This window comes from Triticum urartu, chromosome 7A (assembly GCF_056163025.1).
Source record: "Triticum urartu cultivar PI428250 chromosome 7A, HENAU_Tu73, whole genome shotgun sequence".
NCBI lineage: Eukaryota > Viridiplantae > Streptophyta > Magnoliopsida > Poales > Poaceae > Triticum > Triticum urartu.
The window spans coordinates 24,573,156-24,594,611 of record NC_141879.1 but is presented as its reverse complement, the minus strand read 5'-3'; the positions used below and the strand labels follow the sequence as shown (position 1 = coordinate 24,594,611).

Genomic DNA, 21,456 nt, shown 5'->3' with positions numbered 1-21,456 from the left:
CGGGGGGAGAGAAAGAGAGGAGAGGGGGAAAGTGGCGTGTGGGTTTGTTTGTTATAGAAAAGCTTTAGCGAAGTACTAAGGGGAACCTTGTCAAACTTCGAGTGATTTTTCTTGCTTTTGGCAACTTTATACCTTACTCATATGAGATGCACAAACTCTATTACTAACAAAAGAGGGAGGCTAGATTGTGCATGCTTGCAAATCGTGCACTCACGATTCGACTAGTTGTATTTTCCCGTTTGGGAAAGGGTGCAACACCTCCTTGTTCCCATTAGAAGATTAGGTGAAGGCTTAATAAGAAATTAGGGAAAGCCCACCTTGAAATTCAACGGGAGAAGAGATTAGGTGGAGGCTTAATAGGATATTAGGGAGCTCCCATCATGAAATTCTGGGGCGGATAGATTAGGTGGAGGCTTAATAGGAAGTTAGCATGGGTCCACCCTACAAATTCAGGGGGAGTTTAACTGTAGATTATTATGTGGGCCTGCATACCACAATAAGACCTCCCGTCCTCTCGTTTAAATTGCTCTGCCCTCTCCCAGTGGTGGGCCCACTTCTCACCCTGTCGCCCCCAAAAAAGCGTGTCGACTGAGAGTTGTGCATGTTGGTCAGTTTGCTCACTGGAGCGAGCAAACGCCGGTGAGTCAATGTGAGGTGCTCCCAACTGGCAAGGAGACGAATGACACCATGCAACATGCTCCGGCCAGCCATGATTCCTGTATAAAAATAGTGAACCATCAGAGGCCAATGCCCTTACCTCGTTGACCGGACACCCGCAGCTCCACTCCCAGACACAGGATGTCAGCGTGAGGTACTCCATGTCCTCCTAGAATTCTTGTAGCTCTTCGCCCATATTTTTATTCTTGATTCTCCTTGTCAACCAAGACCCTCTACTGAATTTCCCTTTGGCTTGAGAATGATGGTTGTGACCTCCATAACAATGCAACACTCGCCACCCGACCTCTCCTCTTTGTCCTATGTGTCCTCCTTGCCGGTGATAGCAAAGTGGACAACCCCAATGACGGTGATATCCGCTCGATGCCAAGGACAGGCGTCACATGTGAGGGAATATCTGTGATCCGACACCCACATCACAATCCATAAGGACGAGTTTTCTTCCCATCGAAACCTTCTCTCCCAGCCGAAGATGGGCCCCCCCTCGATCTTCTCGTCGGCATTCGTAGAAGCAACTGTCCTAATTGTCTATTAAGAGTGAGTACAACTGAGCGCCATTCAGATGTGCCGCCAAGAAAGGCGATGGAGAAGCTTGTTGACCATCGCGTGTGCATGGGAGGAGGAGGGGGGCAACCCAGTTTAGTGAACTGTAATAACGAGTTGTAGTGTGCATCACAATTATTGCATAAACATCATTTGAATAATTATAAAAGGAGGATAATTCAAAACCTCATATAAAATGCTATAAAACACACTCAAATAATCAATGCACTGGTATAATCGCTAGAAAAATACTAAAATATTTACCATAGTTTCCTTAGGGGGCGGCCCTCTCATGTAACTAGGCAGGCAACCCCAATTAGCAAACACTCGTGAGAGATATAAGCATTTTCTAGGGAAAAAATAGTGCTACCAACTAAAGAAAAAAGAAGCATGCATATGGAACACATGGGCAACTATGTACATCTGATTGTTTTCAAAGGTATATGGAGGCGCACAAATATCAACATAGAATATGGAGTGAGTGGATCAAAGTTGACTGGGAGTAGAATCAATATCCGCAACATCGCATCTTTCAAAGGTTCCAAATACTCGCCGGCGTCATTAGTAACAACTGTATCTGAATTATCATATGGAAACAACAAAATTTATCCAAAGATCCGTTTTCTGGCAGTATAACAGTGTCGGGTTCATCGAGAGAACATGCCGACATCTAGGTTTTGCGCGATAAAGCTAGAACTTAACGCCAGGAACACGAGATCATGCCGTCAAACTTGAATATTGTCCGCCGAAGGCTGCAACAGTCAGCTTGAGCCTTGAGGTCACACCGAGGGATGTTCTTCTTTCTGTGCCCGAAGATCCTCGCTCTGCTTGTTTCTGGAACCATTGCTTCTCTCTATGTTTGATGGAAATTATGTGAGTGTCTCCTCTTTCCTGAGCAAGTTGAGTCAACACCTCAGTACTGTCCCTCTCACTCATTGGGCTCACGAGAGACGATTTACTCCGGAGCATGCAATCAGCGTGATGTGGAGCACGCACGAAAACTGAACCACGGCAATGGAGAACGTTCTGTGGGTAGTCAGCACTTCTAAGTATACTTAATTGAGCATTAAAAAGCCAAGAAGTCGTTGTAGTATAGTGGTAAGTATTCCCGCCTGTCACGCGGGTGACCCGGGTTCGATCCCCGGCAACGGCGAATTTATTTTGTTTTGCGGCCCACGACACTTGGGCCCGTTAATTCCCATGGCCCATCCTCTTAGGCCTGCTGAGAGCTCGCCTGGCCTGTCCGGGTCTATTTACCGTATGAACCCTGGAAAACGTAAGATGTTCGCTCTAGAGCCCTGCCAAGACATTTGCCGTCGTCAAAAAAGAATACTTTGTTGCGATGGCAAGCATGGCGTGTGATCAGTTCAAAAAACAAAAGCATGGCGTGTGCTCAAGGACTAGAATCTAATCATTGTCAAATGCTTACAGTGAACACCACATTCTTTTTTTATTCTTTCTTTTTGAGGATACACACGAGTGTGTGTATCATATATTAAAGGAAAGGGGGAAAAGAGCCCCATCCACCGCACATTCTTTTATTATGAAAAAAAAACACTTGCTTTTAACTTGTGCATGTTACCTTGGTTGGTTTTGCTGCCTTATATTTGAGCTAGCGTTATATTTTTAGATCAAATGAGCTAGTGTTATATGCAAAGCATCCATGTCATTTTTCTCATGGTGATTGTGTCAAGATGATTCCTCATGCCAACTTTTTGGGGTTGCATAAATAGAATGTATAAAAAATTAAGTTAGACTCGTCTTCACTTGAATTTCTGCTCCAGATTCATGGTCAGACGTTATCTTTAATGTACTTACATATTCTTACCTGGATGCCTAACATCTTAACTCGTGGTTCCATCCATGGTATCCATGGTCGTGGTTGAGACTATACAACTGTCAGTGCGCATGATCAAGGTTATCACCTGCTCCCGAAGGGAGCAGTGGCGATGGCGATGGCGGCGCGTCCTCGTCCCGCGTTGGTGGTTGCTGGATTATTGTTCCTAGGGTGTTGATGTAATTTTCCTTTTTCTTGGGGTGCTTTGTACCACTGCTTAATTTTAATGTTGTCTAGGTCCCTTTCGCAAAAAAAGAGACTATCTAACTGTCATCTCCTCATCGGGTGTTAGAGACATATGTGTATTTGGTAGTCTAGGATTTGTAATATGTCTCCTACCTTATCTTTAGGAGAGGCGTCTTGCCCTTCAAGTATTGTCCTCAATATATAGCGTCATCGAGGCTCAATAATACATCAATCATATTCCGCCAGTCCCTCTTTATTCCTCTCTATCCCTTCTAACATGGTATCAACCTAACGGATCCAAACCCTAGCCGCCGCTGCTTCCGCCCCGCGCGCCGCCCCGGAGCTGTCGGCCTCCATGACTGCCACCGGGGGCCACGCAGCCCGTACCTAGGATTCATCCGCTAGTCGTGTTGATCGGCTGCCCTAGAGAGTCGTTTTCCCGAGCCCTTACTCCGGGTTTTTCTCTCTCCCACTGGTCATCTTGATCGACATTTTACTTTTTGGTTTTCCGATCTAAGATCCGTTTGCGTCGCCCGCCGCCGCCGTTGACCCCCGTGCGCCTCTACTCCAACACCGGCGCGAACGGTCAGCTTCTTCACCAACCCGGCGGCCTCGCGCGACAGGCGGCCCTCATGGCCGTCGCCCGCGCATCCGCCCGCCCGTCGCCTTGCGCAGGCCGTCGCGGCCCTGCTCCGACCGGGACCTCTCCATCACCACCCGTCTCCGCTGCGTAGGAACGGCGGCCTTGCGGTCTGCCTCGCCGGCATCGTCCCCGACTGCGTCGGGCCGGCTGCGTCAGGCTCGTCGGCTGCCTCGAGCTCGGGCGCCGGTGCTACGTTGGTCGCTCGGGCCTCGCTGCCTGGGCGCCGACATTGCTTTGGCAGCCCGGGTGCCGGTGCTGATGCGCTTGTCCGCACGTCGTCCCATGCCGTCCGCCGTTGCCGGCTTCATCTCAGACTCCGCCGCCACCCTACCTACACCAAGCGGCCTCCCTGACTCGCTCGCGATCGGCTTGATCACCCGCGCTCCATCTTATTGTTTTTGTGAAATCCATTTTGTTATCTTGTACGAGTTGTTAGATATAAATCAGATTGGCATGTCCCATACTCCATCTTATTGTTTCCTGAAGACTAGTTTTGTATCATTGTAATAATTGGTAACACAAATGGCATCAGTAGAGCATTGGATGACTCATAAATTTTCCTTTACATGTCAAGGATTGTCATGGAGCTATGCTTCGGAGTGTGAAACTAAATTTGTTGTTTTTTGTATGCCAAGTTTAATTGCTTCCTGGAACTGGTTTTGTAGTCTTTTATAATCTGGTAGGACATAAAATGCCTTGAGTCATTAAATGAGTTTTACACATGCAGAAAGTGTGATGTAGTGTTTTTGTAGCTTTGGCGAGTGAAGCAAAACTTCTTGTCTTTGTAAAAGAAATATGGTTTATAGTGGATGTAAAAGATATGTGTTTTATGCATGTATTATGAGGGGGGCCGATTTTTTGAGGTCGAGCTCCATGGAGCTTGTTTTTTTGAAAAATCCGAAAATCATATTTTTGAAGTTTCAAAAAAATGAAATATACCCATGAACCTGCATAAGCATACTACATCTCTGTAAAAATTCATGACCAAATATGTTTTGGTCTGAGCTACACAAAAAAATGATGTACTTTTTGTAAGTGCATCTAGTGCCCCTTAGTGATTTTGGTGTATTGAAGACTTATAGGTTAAGGAACTAATGTGTTTGTGAGTGTACACAGGTCTATAAGTCTATGAGGAGTTTGATATTTACAGAGAAATTTGACCCCTAAAAATGAATGTCTTCAACTGAAGACTTTGGCTTTCTGAAGATTTTGAAAGTGAAGAAATTAGTGTGACCGTGAAGACTCTATGTTCATGGGAGGAACATGAAGTGTGAAGTCTTTTGTTTTCATAGTTTCGTTTTTCTCTTTCTTGAGTCATAGGAAACACCGTACTATTAAAGGGGGTCGAGAAAAAACTAAGGAAAAGTTTCCAAGTGATACTCATCTCAAAATCCTACACCTACCAATCCTTTCGAGTGAAGCCATTGAAAATCTCATACAGTTCAGTCAATTTCTTTAGTGATAGAGATGAAGATCTTCTGGTCTCTGAGGAATTTGTTCTGACTGAGGAGTTAGGAATTTGCCAGTGCGGATTGTCTACAAGTGAGGAACATGATAGCCCTGAGGAGTTTGATAGCCAAATTTCCGACTGTTGCTGTGCTATGCGCTAGCTGTCCCAAAATATCTTATCCACCTAAAGGTCATATCATTGAAGGGCATTTATGTCTTATCATGTCGGGATACTCCCTAGGCTATAAGTAGCCGCCCCCTACAACCACTAGATGGTTGGCTGCTCCGAGAGAAACTGGCACTTGTCATTGAGAGCATCTCATCCTCCGAGGACTTTGAGCGAAAATCATCAAGTGAGGAAAACACAAACCCAAACACCTACAAACCCAAAGTGATTGAGCATCACTAAAGAGATTGTTCCTATGTGGATCCGACGCTTGTTACCTTTGAAGACTATGCATCTTCTAGACGGTTAGGCGTCATGGTCTAGAGCATCCAAGAGGAAATTGTGGATCGCCGAGTGAACGAGTTTGTGAAGGTTTGGAAGTCACCTAGCATTAACAGTATTCAAGAAGGGTCTACCAAATATAATGGGAAAAATTCATCTTGTGGGGAACCAAGATCAAGAAAATCAGTAGGGTATTTAATTTTCCCACACAAGACTTCAACATCTCTAACAATCCCAACTAGTGAAATAGTATCTCTATTGGCAAGCTTAATAGTAAAATCAATATCTTCTATATCAGCAGGTGCAATATCATGCATAATTTCTTTCTATAAAGTATAAGGTATTGCACTGACACTAGCTAGCACCCATATCACATAATCCATGATAATAATGATCTCCTATTTTAACACAAACAACAGGCATGCCAACAACAGGTCTATGTTTATTTTTAGTATCGGGTCTAGAAATTCTAGCGGCTTCACCACAGGAGTAAATAACATGCCCATCAATATTATCGACCAGGAGATCTTTAACCATAGCAATTCTAGGTCCAACTTTAATTTGCTCAGGGGGTGTAGGTGTTCTAGCCTTACTCTTACGAACCACAGTTGATGTTGGAAATATGCCCTAGAGGCAATAATAAATTGATTATTATTATATTTCCTTGTTCATGATAATCGTTTATTATCCATGCTATAATTGTATTGATAGGAAACTCAGATACATGTGTGGATACATAGACAACACCATGTCCCTAGTGAGCCTCTAGTTGACTAGCTCGTTGATCAATAGATGGTTATGGTTTCCTAACCATGGACATTGGATGTCGTTGATAACGGGATCACATCATTAGGAGAATGATGTGATGGACAAGACCCAATCCTAAGCATAGCACTAGATCGTGTAGTTCGTATGCTATAGCTTTTCTAATGTCAAGTATCATTTCCTTAGACCATGAGATTGTGCAACTCCCGGATACCGTAGGAGTGTTTTGGGTGTGCCAAACGTCACAACATAACTGGGTGGCTATAAAGGTACATTACAGGTATCTCCGAAAGTGTCTGTTGGGTTGGCACGAATCGAGACTTGGATTTGTCACTCCGTGTAAACGGAGAGGTATCTCTGGGCCCACTCGGTAGGACATCATCATAATGTGCACAGTGTGATCAAGAAGTTGATCACGGGATGATGTGTTACGGAACGAGTAAAGAGACTTGCCAGTAACGAGATTGAACAAGGTATCGGGATACCGACGATCGAATCTCGGGCAAGTATCGTACCGATAGACAAAGGGAATTGTATACGGGATTGATTGAGTCCTTGACATCGTGGTTCATCCGATGAGATCATCGTGGAACATGTGGGAGCCAACATGGGTATCCAGATCCAGCTATTGGCTATTGACCGGAGAACGTCTTGGTCATGTCTGCATGTCTCCCGAACCCGTAGGGTCTACACACTTAAGGTTCGATGACGCTAGGGTTATAAAGGAAGTTTGTATGTGGTTACCGAATGTTGTTCGGAGTCCCGTATGAGATCCCGGACATCACGAGGAGTTCCAGAATGGTCCGGAGGTAAAGATTTATATATGGGAAGTCCTGTTTTGGTCACCGGAAGAGTTTCGGGATTTATCGGTAACGTACCGGGACCACCGGGAGGGTCCCGGGAGTCCACCAAGTGGGGCCACCAACCCCGGAGGCTTGCATGGGCCAAGAGTGGTGAGGGACCAGCCCCTTAGTGGGCTGGTGCACCTCCCACAAGGGCCCATGGCGCCTAAGAGGTGGGAAGGGGGCAAACCCTAAAGGGGATGGGCCTTAGGGCCCATCTAGCTGCGCCTCCCTCCCCTCTCCCCTCTTGGCCGCCACCCCCTTTTGCCATCTAGGGCTGCCGCCCCCCTAGGGGTGGGAACCCTAGAGGGGGCGCACCCTCCTCCCTCTCCCCTATATATAGTGAGGCATAGGGCTGCCCATAACACGCGATTCGATCTCTCGTTGGTGCAGCCCTGCATCTCTCTCTCCCTCCTCTTCTGTGGTGCTTGGTGAAGCCCTGCAGGATAGCCACGCTCCTCCACCACCACCACGCCGTTGTGCTGCTGCTGGATGGAGTCTTCCTCAACCTCTCCCTCTCTCCTTGCTGGATCAAGGCGTGGGAGACGTCACCGGGCTGTACGTGTGTTGATCGCGGAGGTGCCGTGCGTTCGGCACTTGGTCATCGGTGATTTGAATCACGATGAGTACGACTCCATCAACCCCGTTCACTTGAACGCTTCCGCTTAGCGATCTACAAGGGTATGTAGATGCACTCTCCTTCCCCTCGTTGCTGGTCTCTCCATAGATAGATCTTGGTGACACGTAGGAAAATTTTGAATTTCTGCTACGTTCCCCAACAGTGGTATCAGAGCTAGGTCTATTGCGTAGATTCTATGCACTAGTAGAACACAAAGTAGTTGTGGGCGTTGATTTTGTTCAATATGCTTACCGTTACTAGTCCAATCTTGATTCGGCGGCATCGTGGGATGAAGCGGCCCGGACCAACCTTACACGTACTCTTACGTGAGACCGGTTCCACCGACAAACATGCACTAGTTGCATAAGGTGGCTGGCGGGTGTCTGTCTCTCCCACTTTAGTCGGATCGGATTCGATGAAAAGGGTCCTTATGAAGGGTAAATAGCAATTGGCATATCACGTTGTGGTCTTTGCGTAGGTAAGAAACGTTCTTGCTAGAAACCCATAGCAGCCACGTAAAACATGCAAACAACAATTAGAGGACGTCTAACTTGTTTTTGCAGGGTATGCTATGTGATGTGATATGGCCAAAGGATGTGATGAATGATATATGTGATGTATGAGATTGATCATGTTCTTGTAATAGGAATCACGACTTGCATGTCGATGAGTATGACAACCGGCAGGAGCCATAGGAGTTGTCTTTATTTATTTATGACCTGCGTGTCAACTTAAACGTCATGTAATTACTTTACTTTATTGCTAACCGTTAGCCATAGTAGTAGAAGTAATAGTTGGCGAGGCAACTTCATGAAGACACGATGATGGAGATCATGATGATGGAGATCATGGTGTCATGACGGTGACGATGATGATCATGGAGCCCCAAGATAGAGATCAAAGGAGCTATATGATATTGGCCATATCATGTCACTATTATTTGATTGCATGTGATGTTTATCATGTTTATACATCTTATTTGCTTAGAACGACGGTAGTAAATAAGATGATCTCTCATTAAAATTTCAAGAAAGTGTTCCCCCTAACTGTGCACCGTTGCAACAGTTCGTAGTTTCGAAGCACCACGTGATGATCGGGTGTTAGATTCATACGTTCATATACAACGGGTGTTGACGAGCCTAGCATGTACAGACATGGCCTCGGAACACATGCAAAACACTTAGGTTAACTTGACGAGCCTAGCATGTACACACATGGCCTCGGAACACAGAAGACCGAAAGGTCGAGCATGAGTCGTATGGCAGATACGATCAACATGAAGATGTTCACCGATGTTGACTAGTCCGTCTCACGTGATGATCGGACACGGCCTAGTTGACTCGGATCATGTAATCACTTAGATGACTAGAGGGATGTCTATCTGAGTGGGAGTTCATAAGATGAACTTAATTATCCTGAACATAGTCAAAAGGATTTTGCAAATTATGTCGTAGCTCGCGCTTTAGTTCTACTGTTTAGATATGTTCCTAGAGAAAAATTAGTTGAAAGTTGATAGTAGCAATTGTGCGGACTAGGTTCGTAAACTGAGGATTGTCCCCATTGCTTCATAGAAGGCTTATGTCCTTAATGCACCGCTTAGTGTGCTGAACCTCGAACGTCGTCTATGGATGTTGCGAACATCTGACATACACATTTTGTTAACTACGTGATAGTTCAGTTAAACGGTTTAGAATTGAGGCACCAAAGACGTTTTGAAACGTCGCGAAACATATGAGATGTTTTGAGGGCTGAAATTGGGATTTCAGGCTCGTGCCCACGTCGAGAGGTATAAGACCTCCGACGATTTTCTTAGCCTGCAAACTAAGGGAGAAAAGCTCAATTGTTGAGCTTGTGCTTAGATTGTCTGAGTACAACAATCATTTGAATCAAGTGGGAGTTGATCTTCCAGATGAGACAGTGATGTTTCTCCGAAGTCATTACCACCAAGCTGCTAGAGCTTCGTGATGAACTATAATATATCAGGGACATATATGATGATCCTTGAGATATTCGCGATGTTTGACACCACAAAAGTAGAAATCAAGAAGGAGCATCAATTGTTGATGGTTGGCGAAACCACTAGTTTCAAGAAGGGCAAGGGCACAAAGGGACACTTCATGAAACGGCAATTCAGCTGCTGCTCTAGTGAAGAAACCCAAGGTTGAACCCAAACCCGAGACTGAGTGCTTCTGTAATAAGGGGAACAGCCACTGGAGCAGAATTACCCTAGATACTTGGTAGATGAGAAGGCTGGCAAGGTCGATAGAAGTATATTGGATATACATTGTGTTGTTGTGTACTTTACTAGTACTCCTAGTAGCACCAGGGTATTAGATACCGGTTCGGTTGCTAAGTAACTCGAAATAAAAGCTACTGAATAAACGGAGACTAGCTAAAGGTGAGATGACGATATGTGTTGGAAGTATTTCCAAGGTTGATCAAATATCGTCCGCTCCCTCTACCATCAAGATTGGTGTTTGCGTTGAGCATAGATATGATTGGATTATGTCTATCGCAATGCGGTTATTCATTTAAGGAGAATAATGGTTACTCTGTTTATTTGAATAATACCTTCAAATGGTCTTACACCTAAAATGAATGGTTTATTGAATCTCGATCGTAGTGATACACATGTTCATGCCAAAATATAGTAATGATAGTACCACCTACTTGTGGCACTGCCACGTAAGTCATATCGGTATAAAACGCATGAAGAAGCTCCATGTTGATGGATCTTTGGGCTCACTCATTTTTGAAAAGTTTGAGACATGCGAACCATGTCTATTGGTGTATATGCATGAAGAAACTCCATGCAAATGGACCATTTGAACTCACTTGATTTTGAATCACTTGAGACATGCAAATCATACCACATGGGCAAGATGACTGAAAGCCTCGTTTTTAGTAAAATGGAACTAGAAAGCAACTTGTTGGAAGAAATACATTTTGATGTGTGCAGTCCAATGAGTGCTGAGGCGTGTAGTGGATATCGTTATGTTCTTACTTCACAGATGATTTGAGTAGATATTGAGTATATTTACTTGATGAATCACGAGTCTGAATTATTGAAAGGTTCAAGTAATTTCAGGGTGAAGTTGAAAGATCATCGTAACAAGAGGATAAAAAGATCTATGATATGATCATAGAGATGAATATCTGAATTACGAGTTTGGCACAGAATTAAGACATTGCGGAAATTGTTTCACAACTAATACAGCCTGGAACACCATAGTGTGATGGTGTGTTCGAACATCATAACTGCACCCTATTGAATATGATGCGTACCATGATGTCTCTTATCGAATTACCACGATAGTTTATGGGTTAGGCATTAAAGACAACCACATTCACTTTAAATAGGGCACCACCTAATTCCGATGAGATGACACCGTATGAACTATGGTTTAGAGAAACCTAAGCTGTCATTTCTTAAAAGTTTGGGGCTGCGACGCTTATGTGGAAAAGTTTCAGACTGATAAGCTCGAACCCAAAGCGGATAAATGCATCTTCATAGGACACCCAAAACAGTTGGGTATACCTCCTGTCTCAGATCCGAAAGCAATAAGGGATTGTTTCTAGAATCGGGTCCTTTCTCGAGGAAAAGTTTCTCTCGAAAGAATTGAGTGGGAGGATGGTGGAGACTTGGTGAGGTTATTGAACCGTCTCTTCAACTAGTGTGTGGCAGGGCACAGGAAGTTGTTCCTGTGGCACCTACACCAATTGAAGTGGAAGCTTATGATATTGATCATGAGACTTCGGATCAAGTCACTCCCAAACCTCGTGGGATGACAAGGATGCGCACTACTTCAGAGTGGTATGTAATCTTGTCTTGGAAGTCATGTTGCTAGACAACAATGAACCTACGAGCTATGGAGAAGCGATGGTGGGCCTAGATTCCGATAAATGGCTCGAGGCCATAAAATCCGAGAGGGGATCCATATATGAAAACAAAGTGTAGACTTTGGAAGAACTACTTGATGGTCGTAAGGCTGTTGGGTACAGATGGATTTTAAAAGGAAGACGAACAATGAAGGTAAATGTCACCATTAAGAAAGCTCGACTTGTCGTTAAGATGTTTTCCGACAAGTTCAAGGAATTGACTGCGATGAGACTTTCTCACTCGTAGCGATGCTAAGAGTCTGTTGGAATTATATTAGCGATTACTGCATTATTTATGAAATCTTGCAGAAAGGATGTCAAAACATTGTTTCCTCGACAATTTTCTTGAGGAAAGGTTGTATGTGATACAACCGGAAGGTTTTTTCAATCCTGAAAGATGCTAATAAGTATGCAAAGCTCCAGCAATCCTTCTAAGGACTGGAGTAAGCATCTCGGAGTTGGAATGTACGCTTTGATGAGATGATCAAAGATTTTGGGTTTATACAAAGTTTATGAGAAACTTGTATTTCCAAAGAAGTGAGTGGGAGCACTATAGAATTTCTGATAAATATAAGTCTCTTTACTCGTTCCGTAACACATCATCCCGTGATCATCTCCTTGGTCACATTGTGCACATTATGATGATGTCCTATCGAGTGGGCCCAGAGATACCTCTCCGTTACATGGAGTGAAAAATCCCAGTCTCGATTCGTGCCAACCCAATAGACACTTTCGGAGACACCTGTAGTGAACCTTTATAGCCACCCAGTTATGTTGTGACGTTTGGCACACCCAAAGCACTCCTACGGTATCCGGGAGTTGCACAATCTCATGGTCTAAGGAAATGATACTTGACATTAGAAAAGCTTTAGCAAACGAACTACACGATCTTGTGCTAGGCTTAGGATTGGGTCTTGTCCATCACATCATTCTCCTAATGATGTGATCCCGTTATCAACGGCATCTAATGTCCATGGTCAGGAAACCGTAACCATCTATTGATCAACGAGCTAGTCAACTAGAGGCTTACTAGGGACATGGTGTTGTCTATGTATCCACACATGTATCTGAGTTTCCTATCTATACAATTCTAGCATGAATAATAAACGATTATCATGAACAATGAAATATAATAATAATAACTAATTTCTTATTGCCTCTAGGGCATATTTCCAACACTACTACTTTTAATTCAATGGGAGGACGATATTTAAACCACTTCTTCTTAGGGAGATCAACATGAGTAGCAAATGATTCACAGAAAGAAGCTACTATCTCAGAGTCAAGTCCATATTTAGTGCTAAATTCACGAAAAACATTGGTATCCATAAAAGATTTAACACAATCAAACTTAGGTGTTATACCTGACTCCTTACCTTCGTCGAGTTCCCAATCTTCAGAGTTGCATTTAATTCTTTCCAATAAATCCCATTTGAATTCAATAGTCTTCATCATAAAAGAACAAGTACGAGAAGTATCGAGCATGGAGCGATTGTTGAGAGAAAGCCGAGCATAAAAATTTTGAATAATAATTTCTCTTGAGAGCTCATGATTGGGGCATGAATATAACATTGACTTAAGCCTCCCCCAAGCTTGAGCAATACTTTCTCCTTCGCGAGGCCAAAAATTATATATATATAATTACGATCACGATGAACCAGATGTATAGGATAAAATTTCTGATGAAATTCCAATTTCAATCGGTTGTAGTTCCATGATCCAATATCATCACATAGCCTAAACCATGTTAGTGCCTTTCCCTTCAAAGATAAAGGGAAGACCTTCTTCTTGATAACATCCTCGGGCATACCTGCAAGCTTAAATAATCCACAAACTTCATCCACATAGATTAGGTGCATATCGGGATGTAATGTTCCATCTCCTGTAAAAGGATTAGCTAGCAGTTTCTCTATCATACCCGAAGGAATTTCAAAGTAAACATTTTCAGTAGGTTCAGTAGGTTGAGGAGAAACTCTTTGCTCTACTGTTCGGTGTGAAGATACCCCGAACAAGCCCCTCAAAGGATTATTTTCCATAATAATAAGTGACAGTAAATTTCAGTACACTATATAAATTTTTCCTTACCAAATTCCACCTACCAAAGGCGCTTCACTCCCCGGCAACGGTGCCAGAAAAGAGTCTTGATGACCCACAAGTATAGGGGATCTATCATAGTCCTTTCAATAAGTAAGAGTGTCGAACCCAATGAGGAGCAGAAGGAAATGACAAGCAGTTTTCAGTAAGGTACTCTCTGCAAGCAATGAAATTATCGGTAACAGATAGTTTTGTGATAAGGTAATTTGCAACGGGTGACAAGTGACAAAAGTAAACAAGGTGCGGCAAGGTGGTCCAATCCTTTTTTTAGCAAAGGACAAGCCTGAACAAACTCTTATATAAAGGAAAGCGCTCCCGAGGACACATGGGAATTATCGTCAAGCTAGTTTTCATCATGCTCATATGATTCACGTTCGTTACTTTGATAATTTGGTATGTGGGTGGACCGGTGCTTGGGTACTTCCCTTCCTTGGACAAGCATCCCACTTATGATTAACCCGCCTCGCAAGCATCCGCAACTACGAAGGAAGAATTAAGGTAAACCTAACCATAGCATGAAACATATGGATCCAAATCAGCCCCTTACGAAGCAACACATAAACTAGGGTTTAAGCTTCTGTCACTCTAGCAACCCATCATCTACTTATTACTTCCCAATGCCTTCCCCTAGGCCCAAACAATGGTGAAGTGTTATGTAGTCAACGTTCACATAACACCACTAGAACATATATCTCATCAAAATATCGAACGAATACCAAATTCACATGACTACTTGTAACAAGATTTCTCCCATGTCCTCAGGAACAAACATAACTACTCACAAATCATATTGATGTTCATAATCAGAGGGGTATTAATGTGCATAACGGATCTGAACATATAATCTTCCACTGAATAAACCAACTAGCATCAACTACAAGGAGTAATCAACACTACTAGCAACCCACAGGTACCAATCTGAAGTTTTGAGAGAAAGATCGGATACAAGAGATGAAATAGGGTTTGAGAGGAGATAGTGCTGGTGAAGATGTTGATGGATATTGACCCCCTCCCGATGAGAGGATCGATGGTGATGACGATTTTCCCCTCCCGGAGGGATGTTTCCCCGGCAGAACAGCTCCGTCCGAGCCCTAGATTGGTTCCGCCAAGGTTCCACCTCGGACACCTTATACGAGAAGATGGGCATCGGGGGGCTTCCAGGTGGCCCACGAGGCAGGGGGCGCGCCCTCCACCCTCGTGCATAGTGGGTGGCCCTCCTCTGGTGCTTTCTTCGCCCAATATTTTTAATATATTCCAAAACTTACTTTCATGGAGTTTCAGAACTTTTGGAGTTGTGCAGAATAGGTCTCTAATATTTGCTCCTTTTCCAGCCCAGAATTCCAGCTGCCGGCATTCTCCCTCTTCATGTAAACCTTGTAAAAAAAGAAAGAAAAGGCATAAGTATTGTGACATAATGTGTAGTAACAGCCCATAATGCAATAAATATCAATATAAAAGCATGATGCAAAATGGATGTATCATGTGCAAACTATGGTTACAATTGAGAAATGCATGATAGAAAATAGTGATGCAAAATAGACGTATTAGGGACCCAAGGAGCTTAAGAAGGGTTCTACATGTTCTAAATACAATGAGCACTACATGTGAGATTTTCACAGGGCGCAAAATAAATCTGCACTCAAAGTTTCGCTGAGTAGGTTGGTCCATTTTGTAACTTAAAACTGCTCCAAATTTCGCGCTAGAACCTTAGTACTAGGTATTTCAAAATTGGCCCTAAAAAGCCAGATGGGTGGATTCGCTCATTTTCTAGTAAAGGCCAAGAGGCCCAAAGCAAATTGCATTCTCTCATGACATATTATATATGGACTAAATGACCACTTCTGCATTACTCAGAAAAAGACCACTTCCCCACGGCATGGTTCTTAGTAAAGGATTTGGATGTAACCAATGTGATCTTACATGATTTAATCATTAAATGTTTTAATTGTAATGAATATATGACCACTAAAGGATTTGTTTTATGAAATTATCAATCAAAAGGAATTGACCAATATTATGTTATGCTTCTAAAGAAAAAAAGTGTCGGTTCTTCAATGCTCTCGGGTAAGGATATGTATGTACTCACATAGAAATAATTTAATGGTATTAATTTTATAATTTGTTTGGAAGTGTGCTAATGGTTCTAAAAAGGATGTGAATACACACATATAGCAACAATATATACATTAGCGGTTCCAAAGAATTACATTAAGGTACTCATATATGAATATATGGCTAGCAGCCAATACCATACGAAACTAGTATGATTAAAGATTATCTATGCCAACTCTTACTAAAGATTAGAAGGTCCAATTCTACTCAAATAGCAATGCTTCTATATCAATTGCTAATAAATTTGGATGTATGGATAAGGATGAACTTTAACTATCGTCCATGTAATGCAAAAAGTATAGTTGACACCAATGTTTCTTGTACACTATTCCATACGTCTCTCTGGCATGTGGTCCCAACATGCCGATACAAACATGGAACCTGGACAATTTTTAGGGTCCTTGGGGTGATTCTTCTATATAAGGGGAGCACATCTCCGCATATCTCCCACTAACATGTCGTTAGCCAATGGCTTTGGTAAATCTCTAGCATTTTATAGATTCTTGTTGTTCCTGTTTATAGTAGTAAGTTTCATTTTCTCCATAGGATTTAGTATGCCAAGGAGGGAGAGGCGGTCAGGTGTCGCATACATCAATGATGACAAAGAGCGTGATGGCTCCATCTTCAAGAGGCGCAGTGGTTTGTTCAAGAGCGCTGCTAACCTCAGTGTCCTCACCGGTGCTAGGGTTGTTGTCATCCTAGAAGCGAGCAATGGTGTTATGCTCTTTTAGACAAACCATCCTATAATGGATTTCTTCGGATGGATGCTTACTTGGGCTATGATGGTACAAAGGTAGACATTCTTCTGTGGGAAATGGTGAATGTGTTGATGCGCAATAGGAGTCTTCTTCCAGCGAGCAAGATGTTGATGCTTGGGCGCAATCTGAAGGACTTAGTTAAAAGCTAGCTAGCAGTTACATTTTATTGCTATATTGGAATGAAAGCTAGTTACATTACCACCTGGAAGATTGTTACCATTTGGACAATTTACTAAGCCCTTCGAGGCAATAATATACGTGTTCGGTGTTGTAGGTCTTGGAACATGAAAGATTTTTTTTCTATGTGCCGCATCATATTTTCATTATAATCAAATATTTTCTTTTCTTTTTGAGATGTTATGCATCTTACAGGTGAAGGAAGGAAACCTAGATTTATAATACCACCCCTCTTAGCATATTCTGATCCAACAATTAGTAATTAACAGAAAACGGGAGCCATGCTCGGTAAGTAAACTAAAAGAGAGCACAAGTTCAGATTTACGCTCAAGCGACAAGCATCAGTTACTTACTTTAATTGCATAAGACTATGAACCATAAGGACAACTCAATATGAGATTCATTTGAAATCACGGTAAATCAGTGTTTTATTAATAGATGCCAATTCTTTATTGTCATTAAATTAAAACCATGGTATACCTGTGAGGACATGGCAGCCACCTAATTCTCCATTTCAGTTTCAGTACTAGGAAACAACAGATTTATAAAATGAATCTACTTTTGTTGTCTTTGTTGGTTTTTATACTTGAATAAGAAAGTGATTTTTTCTCATGATATTGCTCATCTAATTAATAAATTAGACCCTCGGCAGATTGCATTATGCAATTGTTCTAATCTTCTCACGATGAAAGAGCATGGTGCCCCAATGTTTGGTTTTGGTAATTGATGAAAATCCCTATGGACTAATGGTGCTTTGAGTTATACTTGAAAGATTAAACATAGGCAATGCTTGAAGACGATATGTTGGTTTCAAGGTTGAAAGAAGAAGAGTATTTGTTGACCAAGGTGTTATTCATAGAGTTATCCAAAGATTGGTCATGTGGGAGTTGAGTCTACTGCAAGGATGTCTTGAAAAAGAAAGTTGTGTGAACATTCATGTTGCCTTCAATACATCATCTTTATGAAGAGAGAAGATAAGATACAAGCTTGATCAAGACTAAGTACAAAGAATGGATTCAAGTTGATCAACACATAAAGCGTAGAAGATGTACCGAGTGGGATCAAGTGATCTCAAGGTATGGTAAGCATTGTCCATTACGCTTTTGTGTAACCCATGATCTATTTGCGTGGTGTTTCTGTGTGGGGCTAGTTTTTTTCCATGGGCTTACATCAAGAGGAAGATCTCATATAACCCATGGAGGGTGACATCAAGTGGTGCTCGTTATCAATGTTGTGTTGTGCAAGTTCAAGAGGAGCATCACGAAGAGATCACATGCTTGAAGCTTTCCATCCATTCTGGTGATAATGGACTTGTGAAGATGTGCCAAAGTGAGGCTCGCCCATAGTGGAGTATGGGAGAGCAATATTAGTCTTCATCAAGCCAGCGCAATCAAGAAAGGTGGTCCAACTTGAGGAGGATAAGATCGTCATCATCTAGCTCAAGTGGATATGCGCAAGTCAAAGGTTTGACCTTGATAGGTTTTCTATTTTACCGATCTCATGGTGTTAGTTGGGATACCGGGTTGTAGGATTGATTGACGTACTATCAAGGGGGGCACTCGAGTGAGTAGCTTGATCGTATCATTCACAGATAGCTCAAACCATTGCATCATTGGCACCATCTTTCTTGGTTCTTGTTTGGATTTTCTCTATGTAAGTTTTGGAGCTTGTGGTCATCTTCATGACAAGTTCAAGTTCATCGAAAACAGATTTCATATGCATCATCTATTGTGTTCTCAATGTTGGAGTTTTTGTTAGTTCTTCACTCTTGTAGATTTCACACCTCTGTTGTGATTTGACAACTCTTGTTGTTAGCTTTCTATCAAGCTTGAGTTCATCGAAATCGGAGTTCATTTTTTAAAGTTATGCCAGTTTTGGTTTTAATTACTTGCATTCAAATGTTGTGCTTTGGTCTTTTGGCAGAGGGCAAGCGGTAGTGCAGCTTAGGCGGTACTTCCGCTGGCTGGTACCAGGGCTAGTTCCGCTTGGGCTGAGTCTTCTGTTACCCCTCGACATTTTGCGGTAGTACCGCTTGCTACTGGCGGTAGTACCGCTTATGTGTGATAACCCACAAGTATAGGGGATCGCAACAGTTTTCGAGGGTAGAGTATTCAACCCAAATTTATTGATTCGACACAAGGGGAGCCAAAGAATATTCTCAAGTATTAGCAACTGAGTTGTCAATTCAGCCACACCTGGATAACTTAATATCTACAGCAAAGTATTTAGTAGCAAAGTAGTACGGAAATAACAGTAAGAATAGCAAAAGCAATATTTTTGGGTTTTTTTAGTGATTGTAACAGTAGCAACGGAAAAGTAAATAAGCGGAGAACAATATGTGAAAAGCTCGTAGGCATTGGATCGGTGATGGAGAATTATGCCGAATGCGATCATTCATGTAACAGTTATAACATAGGATGACACGGAACTAGCTCCAATTAATCAGTGTAATGTAGGCATGTATTCCGAATTAGTCATACATGCTTATGGAAAAGAACTTGCATGACATCTTTTGTCCTACCCTCCCGTGGCTGCGGGGTCCTAGCGAAAACTAAGTGATATTAAGCCTCCTTTTAATAGAGTACCGGACCAAAGCATTAACATATAGTGAATACATGAACTCCTCAAACTATGGTCATCACTGGGAGTGGTCCCGATTTTTGTCACTTCGGGGTTGCCGGATCATAACACATAGTAGGTGACTATAGACTTGCAAGATAGGATCAAGAACTCACATATATTCATGAAAACATAATAGGTTCAGATCTGAAATCATGGTACTTGGGCCCTAGTGACAAGCATTAAGCATAGCAAAGTCATAGCAACATCAATCTTAGAACATAGTGGATACTAGGGATCAAACCCTAACAAAACTAACTCGATTAGATGATAAATCTCATCCAACCCATCACCGTCCAGCAAGCCTACGATGGAATTACTCACGTACGGCGGTGAGCATCATGAAATTTGTGATGGAGGATGGTTGATGATGACGACGGCGACAGATTCCCCTCTCCGGAGCCCCGAACGGACTCTAGATCAGCCCTCCCGAGAGAGTTTAGGGCTTGGCGGCGGCTCCGTATCGTAAAACACGATGAATCTTTCTCTCTGATTTTTTTCTCCCCGAACACGAATATATGGAGTTGGAGTTGAGGTCGGTGGAGCAACAGGGGGACCACGAGGCAGGGGCCGCGCCCAGGGGGGCAGGCGCGCCCCCACCCTCGTGGACAGGTGGTGGGCCCCTGGCCTTGATTCTTTCACCAATATTTTTAATATTTTCCAAAAATATGTTCCATGGAGTTTCAGGTCATTCCAAGAACTTTTGTTTCTGCACATAAATAACACCATGGCAATTCTACTGAAAACAGCGTCAGTCCGGGTTAGTTCTATTCAAATCATGCAAGTTAGAGTCCAAAACAAGGGCAAAAGTGTTTGGAAAAGTAGGTACGACAGAGACGTATCAACTCCCCCAAGCTTAAACCTTTGCTTGTCCTCAAGCAATTCAGTTGATAAAATGAAAGTGATAAAGAAAAACTTCTACAAACTCTGTTTGCTCTTGTTGTTGTAAATATGTAAAGACAGCATTCAAGTTTTCAGCAAAGATTATGAACTAACCATATTCACAATAACTCTTAGGTCTCATGTTTACTCATATCAATGGCATAATCAACTAGTGAGCAATAATAATAAATCTCGGATGACAATACTTTCTCAAAACAATCATAATATGATATAACGAGATGGTATCTCGCTAGCCCTTTCTGAGACCGCAAAACATAAATGTAGAGCACCTTTAAAGATCAAGGACTGACTAGACATTGTAATTCATGGTAAAAGGGATCCAGTCATAGTCATACCCAATATAAATTAACAGTAATGCATGCAAATGACAGTAGTGCTCTCCAGCTGGTGCTTTTCAATAAGAGGGTGATGACTCAGCATAAAACTAAATAGATAGGCCCTTCGCAGAGGGAAGCAGGGATTTGTAGAGGTGCCAGAGCTCGATTTTAAAGTAGAGATAAATAATATTTTGAGTCGCATACTTTCATTGTCAACATAATAACCAAGAGATAGCGATATCTTCCATGCTATAGACATTATAGGCGGTCCCAAACAGAATGGTAAAGTTTATACTCCCCCTCCACCAACAAGCATCAATCCATGGCTTGCTCGAAACAACGAATGCCTCCAACTAACAACAGTCCCAGGGGGAGTTTTGTTTGTGTAACATCCCAAAATTCTAAATTTTGGAATGTTATAATAAATAGATAGATTTGATTGATTGTTTGATTGATTGTCTGAAAGTGAGTGAATTCGAAAGTTAAATGAGAGGGAATAAAAGGACTTTCCCAAACTTTCATTTTGCATTTTGATCTCCGTGAATTCAAATTCTTTTCATCACAAAACCCTGAAGAGAAGATAACAGGAC

The 21,456-nt window shown here is 42.5% G+C and overlaps 1 non-coding gene across 1 annotated transcript; it reads left to right on the top strand.

Annotated features, from left to right (window-relative positions):
- Positions 1-2,299: 2,299 nt before the first annotated feature.
- Positions 2,300-2,371, top strand: TRNAD-GUC (transfer RNA aspartic acid (anticodon GUC)). The gene has a single exon. It is a non-coding gene; the product is annotated as a tRNA-Asp (tRNA).
- The last annotated feature ends 19,085 nt before the right edge of the window (positions 2,372-21,456 follow it).